The 7,293-nt window shown below is 32.9% G+C and overlaps 1 protein-coding gene across 1 annotated transcript in view; it reads left to right on the top strand.

The window, feature by feature from the left end:
* The window catches only part of fdl (beta acetylhexosaminidase fused lobes), a 72,832-nt gene that overhangs the window by 58,458 nt on the left and 7,081 nt on the right, over nucleotides 1-7,293 (top strand). The gene's annotated exons all lie outside the window — the stretch shown is intronic.

The raw sequence follows: 7,293 nt of genomic DNA, 5'->3' as shown, positions 1-7,293 counted from the left end.
GATATAATATAGTAAAGAAAACACATCAAAATTTATATATAAACAGAATAATTTAAATAAAATACTTATTGAGCTTTACTCAATTGAATCTTCAAAAATACATCATATTTTTATCGTCTATACCTACGTCATATAATTGTCTTATTTTATGTTATTCTATTTTTTCATATTATTCTTAGTGATCTATTAATTTTCCTTCTTATGCATGCATTCCTATATATTATAATATAACATACATTGCCATACATAGAAATTCTAACAATATAACAGCAAATGCAAGCGAAACCTATAATTTTGAGCGCAATTGGCCCAACTCGCGATGGCGGCCAGCTTCTGAACTCTGTTGTCACTCCGCCCGTGGCCGTCCCCCACGCCGCAAGGTACGTACGTATTCCTTAATAGTATACTATCACGCTATTTTCAACCTTAACCCAAGGCCATTTGAAGGCTACTATTCTACTCGTGCCTGCTAATCTAGTTTTGAACGATTTTATACCCTATGGTGCAATTTCTTTTATATTTTATTTGTTGATGGATGTGGGTTTGATGCGAATTCAGATATACGTAAATGACGCTTGTGTATACACGAGGTTATAATGTTATCAGTTTTTTTTATTTTGTCTTGTAAAGTTGATATATAATATTTATATAGTATTTATGTCTGTGTGTAGAGTGTATTGTGTTGGTTTAGATAGCGTTTAATTTAGTGCATATTTAAGTAAGAGCTTCCTCGCGAAATATTTGTATGGTTCTGGAAATATTGTTTTTAGCGTTGATAGATTTACTTTCTATATTGCTATTTCTATTTCAACTACAAATCATAAAATTAGTTATTTAAGATTGATAAAAAAATCTAGGTATATTTTGTACTTAAAATTAAAAAAAATCATTAATTTCTAAGAACTAAACATTATCAACGATGTCTGCTTAAGCTTTGTTACTTCCTGCTATCTTGACTTTAAAAATTAACCAAGAGATTTCTAAAATAAGTACAATTTCTTTCTAACTTTCTTACGAACTAAACCGCTCTTTGTCTCAGCACCAGAGCGAAGAAATGAAAATATACATTTAAATAAATATTTAATTTTCTCAAGTGGGAATCGAACCCACAACCAGTCGCGTTTACAGTCACACTTTGTGCCGCTGCGCCACGACTGGCCTGTAAAAAGATTCAATCCATATAAACCATATATTATCATGACAGTATACGATTACCATTTAAAATTCCCCATCTGTAATATCAGTGTATTTCTCATGCCAGTCAGTTTTTGCGTGCCATTGTGAGGACTCCGAACCTCATTTATTTGACGACTGACATCATATTTTGACATTTTCTTTCTCTAGAACAGACTTTTTTTTTCGATGAAAAAATTTATGTGCGTAAAGCTGTGTTTTTTTATGATTTATTTGATATAATATTATGTTAAATTTCATTAAGGAAGTCTCTGTGGTGCGGGGGTATAAGCATGTGACTGTATAACGTGACGGTTATGAATTCGATTCTCACTCGGGGAAATGAATTGTTATTTCTTAATATTTGCACTTTTTTCGCTACTGATCCCGCAATGCCTCGATAATATAGCGAAACGAGTAAAACCGAGTGTCTTAACACTAGGCTGCCTCTGCCTACCTTGTTATATAGAGTATACAGCTTGAAGCTGGAAAAAAAATCAAATAGTAGATATATTTCCACGCGATATTTCAGTAAACGTTAATTATGATAATCTAATTAAGCTGACGCCATCTTGGCGCAGTTGACGTGTGCCAAACTAAACGCGATGATTGTGGGTTTAGTCTGATTCTTAAGAATAGTATATGAAATATTTACTCATACGAAATTAGCATCTGACTGCACTTTTAAGTGCAATCGGCATCATTACGTCATATGTGTCTTGGCTCTTCTTATTAATATGCATTTGAATGTTAGATACGTTTACAAAATAATATTATTTATTATTTACTAACTCGTGTTGCAAAGGGTATAAGCGTGTGCCTGGTTGTAGGTTCGATTCCTTCTATTATTACTACTAAATATTTAACATTTTTGTTTCTTCCCTCTGGGGTCGAGGTAAAGCGCGGAACTGAGTTACGCCATTCAATACACAATGCCTCCAGAATTTGGCGGAAAGTGCAGAGAGTGCAGATGCAAAGTGTATTGACACTAGGTTCTCTCTTTCTAACTTGTAGGATATATCGTGAAGCTGATAAAAAAAAACTTGAACACAAACAGTTTCAATCAACTTACATAATTTTGTGCTGAAAATCTCTCCACTCGTGTCGTCTGTCAAACCCAGCGCAAAGATTGATGCTCTAGACGTTTTGTAAATTGTAACTAGGAACTAGCAGAATTTAGTATTTTTATTTTGTATTATTTTTTTTACATTTGGTTATATATACGCAAACATTTAAAAACATTTTTTTATTTTTAATGAGATTTTATGTCATTAGATTCTCATTCCCCAAATAAATTATATGAAATGCATAAGAATTATTTATTTATTGCATTGGAAATGGAATATAACATCCATTGTTAACTGCAAGAAAATTGCAAGAAAAGTAGTCTATGCAAAATTTGAGGCCAATCGTAGCAAGACGGGTAGATACTTGTATATTGACCACAGTTTCACATCAAGAGCCGTGGACCGCGGTAACAATGGTCCATCGATACAGACATTTCAATCTTTCGTATTGTGGTCCATTCATCTGATGCCGAATGGTTCCGTGGAAATGGAGGATTGGACGCAATAGAAATCTACATATATTCGCAATGTTGTAGCCAGCAGGAAATATGGTTTTAAGATTAAAATGTTGTTATTATATTTTTCGAGCAACGTTTTACGGCACATACAAAATGTAAAACGATTTTTTTTTAATTCGAGAACAGCAGTGTCTTAATGGAAACGGAATGTTTTAACACTAGGCTTCCAGGTTCCCCCCATCTACCATGCTATGTGCGGGATACAATGTGAAGCAAAAAAAAAATACTTTTGCTAAAATTGACTGCTCGATGCTTTCGTACCAGATATCAATACATAAATATTAAATATTCTGTTGATATAACCCTTGACGATTTTACTGCAAATTGATCATATTAAAGCAATATAAAAGCAAAATTTTAACTGTAAAAACATTCAATAATTCCACAGAATGTTTCGTTTTCCATTTATTTTAGCTTATGTAAGTTAGTTTGTTATTTAAATACTCATCTACAACCGGAATTGCAGGCGAAAGTAAATATTTGTATGTTAGAAATGCGCTTATAAAATATTTTCTTAGATGGTCTATTTTTATTTCGTCTGGTCTATTTAGAACTCATGCCCTTTAGAATAAACTTCCAAACTTTTAACTTATAAACTTGTTGTGCTAAAAATAATTAAATAAATGCTATCGTACTAATTGCTTGTAGTTTTATATTATAGTCTTAAATCTCTTTGATTATCATCGCCGGTAGTAGGTAGGTATTTAGAGATATTTTACAAGGGGGGGTTGGCCTGGGCCTTGAAGAGATTTATTTGTTTAAATGTTAAAAGGTAAAGGTTTGTTTTCAAGCTGTAACAGAGTAGGCAGAAGGAGCCTAGTGCTTAGACACTCCGCTCCCAACTTACCGCCGAATTCCGGAGGCGTTGAGTGTTGAGTGGAGAAAATGGAGAAATGAAAATATAACTTTAAATTTCATTTCCTCGAATGAGGACCGAACTCACAACCAGTCGCGTTAACAGTCACACTTTGTGCTCCTGGCCTCAATTTAAAATAATAATAATAAAAAAATATATATAAAAGTACATGGTAAAACAATTTAGGTCCGGCCAGTTCATAAAAAATATACACGTTTATCGACTTAGGAGCTGTAGACCTGCCAATAAGGGAAAAGACGACTGATCGATGCTTGTGAATTATTTAGAGAGCTAGCCTATATTCTTTCTTATACGTTACGTACAGTTACAGTTTGTTAAACGTGGTCTGTACTATGAAATTTTGTATAGATTTTTGATTATAATTAGTAAGAACGAGGGCAATCATCGAGCAGGGGCAGAAGCGTGTGATTGTAAAGGCGATAGGTTGTAGGTTCGATTCCCATGCGAAGATATAAAATATGAAAAAAAAAATGCAGAAATTTGACAAACTATAGTACTATTTATAACTATTTTGAAGTTTTTCTCAATTTTTTTATTGTATCATTTTATATATACAAAAACGAGTATAGGTTTAAGTTGGTATATTTCCAAATAGCTACCAAAATATATAAAGAAACTAGAGTCATTTTTCATATCTATATAATATAAGGTAGAAATGTATCTACTAGTAAAGTCGGAGTCGACTATAATAGAGCACTTCACAGAGATCACGCACGCAGGTACTGCCTCTATACGCAACCACCACCCCGGTAACGGCACTAAAACGTACCGAGCTTAACTCTTAAATCCTCTGAAGGAATTTCTTGCTGAGAAACTACGTTTCAGGTTCCCTTTTTTTGTGTTTCCAACTATGTTACGGGGTTACTTTGTGTATTTATATGCAATTTTTCTCTATTTTCGACTAGGTATATATAATTTAATATTTTTGTAAAAATATATTATTTAAATTGACGTTAAATGTGTATGTAAAACTGAAAATGTGTAAATTTTGATGACTAATGAATTTGGAAATTTGGCAGTTGACAAAACTTACTGAAAGGATTTTTTTAATCTATTTTTTTTGCTTATAATAAAATTTTTGGATATATATCAAGTATATTTACGCTCGTATACAAAATATATATTAATAAACGGCTTTAGTAACACATGTCAGTTCCCCAGAGACAGCCCCACGTGCCATCCTGCACACAAAAGACTCTCTGTCCTATAAAAATTCGCCACGTCACTCACAAACAGTAAGTATAATATAAAATAATATATAGTGTTTGTTCGTTAATTACGTTGGCCACTCGCGCAACTAATCTTTAATATATCACGTCATTAAAATTTGCACCGATTCAGCGCAGTTTCATATTCAGCCAAATTTCCTGCGCATTCGTTAATATTCATGTTTGTTTGTGTCCGGTCACTCCTAGTTCAAACTAATTTGTCTTTCAAATATTTTAATTTATTGGAAGTTATTTGTTTCATACTTAAATAGGTGTATTTTTACGTATATTTGGGGCTAGTCGTGGTGCAATTGTAACTGTAAATGCGGCACGTTGTGGGTTCAATTCCCACCAGAGAAAATTTAAAATAAATGATGTATTTAATATTTTACGTGAGGAGCGGAGTGTCCTAACACTAGGCTCCCTCTGCCTACCTTTCTTCAAACGGGAAACTTTTGGGAGACTGTGTTTAATATGCATCGACAATTGAAGGTGTTAAATCTTATGTTTTTAGAATTACCGATTATACCAAACGAATATTTAAATTAGAATTAGAACGAATATTTAAATTAGACGAATATTTAAATTTAGATACCTTTGTAGCAAAAGAGAAGAGGTTTTTCACATTATACCTTCATACCAAAAATTTACCTAGTAGACAAACAATATTTTTATATTAACAACGTTATAGTTGAAAAGGTATTCAATTTCATCGCTGTTTGTGACATAATTTTAAATAACCAGGATTAAAGTGGATGAAAATTTTGTATAGCTTGACCCGGATAAACGCGCTCAATATTGCATCGGGGTGGTGCACTTCATAGCAAGACTTGGTGACGCGCGCTGCATACTGCACGAGCTGCCTACCGCGGCCACTTGCTGTAGTCAAATATTAATGACTAATGATACAGTGGTTTCATTAAATTTCATTAAATTTTGACTGGTGCTTATTACAAGAGATTTGATTTTATGTTATTATCTATATTCTTTCTATATTATGTGACTAATGTTATCGTGCGGCTTCGCTCGCGTGATTAATGGCGTTGTAGTTGTTGTTGAAGTAATACAGCCTAATAAGCCTTCCTCGATAATTAAACAATAGAAAATATTTGTCATCATTTCGAACTAGTAGTTTTTGAGAATTTAAGTTTTATTATATTCAGATTTTCTTCTTCTTTCTCTTCACGCTTCTCTTTCTTCTTCACGCTGTTTCCCGCCTACAGCTGGGTAGGCAGAGGGAACCTGGTGATGAGACACTGGTATAGATAAAGATGTATATTATTCTTAGTTTACGTTCACACCATCTGGATACATGGCACTCCACTATTGTGGGGTTTCGTTCTTTAGCTCCTGTGATGTTACACTGTATCAATGGCGACGATCAGATCAGCGGCCATCAGATGACCTGTATGCTCGTTTGCTTTGTCTTTGCCATAAAAAAAGATAATTTTACATTTATATTATACTTTTTAGTATCAATAAGAGAACTCCGTAGACTAATATATTCATAACTTACAATTCTTTCAGGTAGGTATATATTCAATAACTTTTTTTAAGGCTTGACCTTTTTTCAGATTTTATGTGTTCAGATTTTCTGGAAACCGTTACATATTAAATATTAGGTACATACATAACGTATATAAAGAAGTACATTTAGGCACCTTATTACTTAGAGTATTTATTTCTTCTATACTTCGTGTCCGAATTTTCAATATTATCAATCCGATGTAAAACTTTCTTGAAATTAATATTTGATATGGACATTTCAATCGGAGATTTTAAAATGTTGTTTTACTTATCCTATGAGAGTAGAAATAATTTTTTTACCGTGTTTTTTATATATTTATCCAATTTTTAAGAAGTGAATTGATTGATTGTATATATTTTAATTGTAATTTGAGCTTAGGGCCGGCTAAATACTAGGATATATGCAGACATACTCATAAACCTAGACAATATACTGTAAACAAAGCAAACTACGGACGGACATAGAAAATTATTTCAAATCCCTATTTAAGCCATAAAAAGTTGAACAAAAGCGCACATCTCGTTCCGCTGTGTTTTGAATTGCGTTGTCGTAATGAATGAATAAACGCGAATAATGAGACGTCTGTGAATGGGAAGAAATTGAATTAAATGTATACTATAGTACGGCCAACAAGTTGTGACCGTCCTTAACTTAGATTTTCTAAACTTTCGCCCATTGTTCATTTGGAAACGAAACAATGAAAAATAAGAAAATTCTAATTTCGCTGCTATCTACAAGTAATTTCAAGGCGGCCACAACTTGTTGACCATACTATACCATTCTACACTCCACCGTTTTGATACAACGTGCAAGAGTCGTTCAACTCACGCGTTTACACTTTGAATGAAAAATAATTTCATCTGCTAACATTAATTCTGAGAGTTCGAGAGTTAAATGATAAAAAGTTATTTATGTTTCAATT

The sequence above is a fragment of the Heliconius melpomene genome, chromosome 14, assembly GCF_056956725.1.
Source record: "Heliconius melpomene rosina isolate 202511_hmr_F chromosome 14, ASM5695672v1, whole genome shotgun sequence".
Taxonomy (NCBI): domain Eukaryota; kingdom Metazoa; phylum Arthropoda; class Insecta; order Lepidoptera; family Nymphalidae; genus Heliconius; species Heliconius melpomene.
Note: the sequence above shows the minus strand (reverse complement) of the source record. Positions and strands in the feature narration are given on the sequence as shown.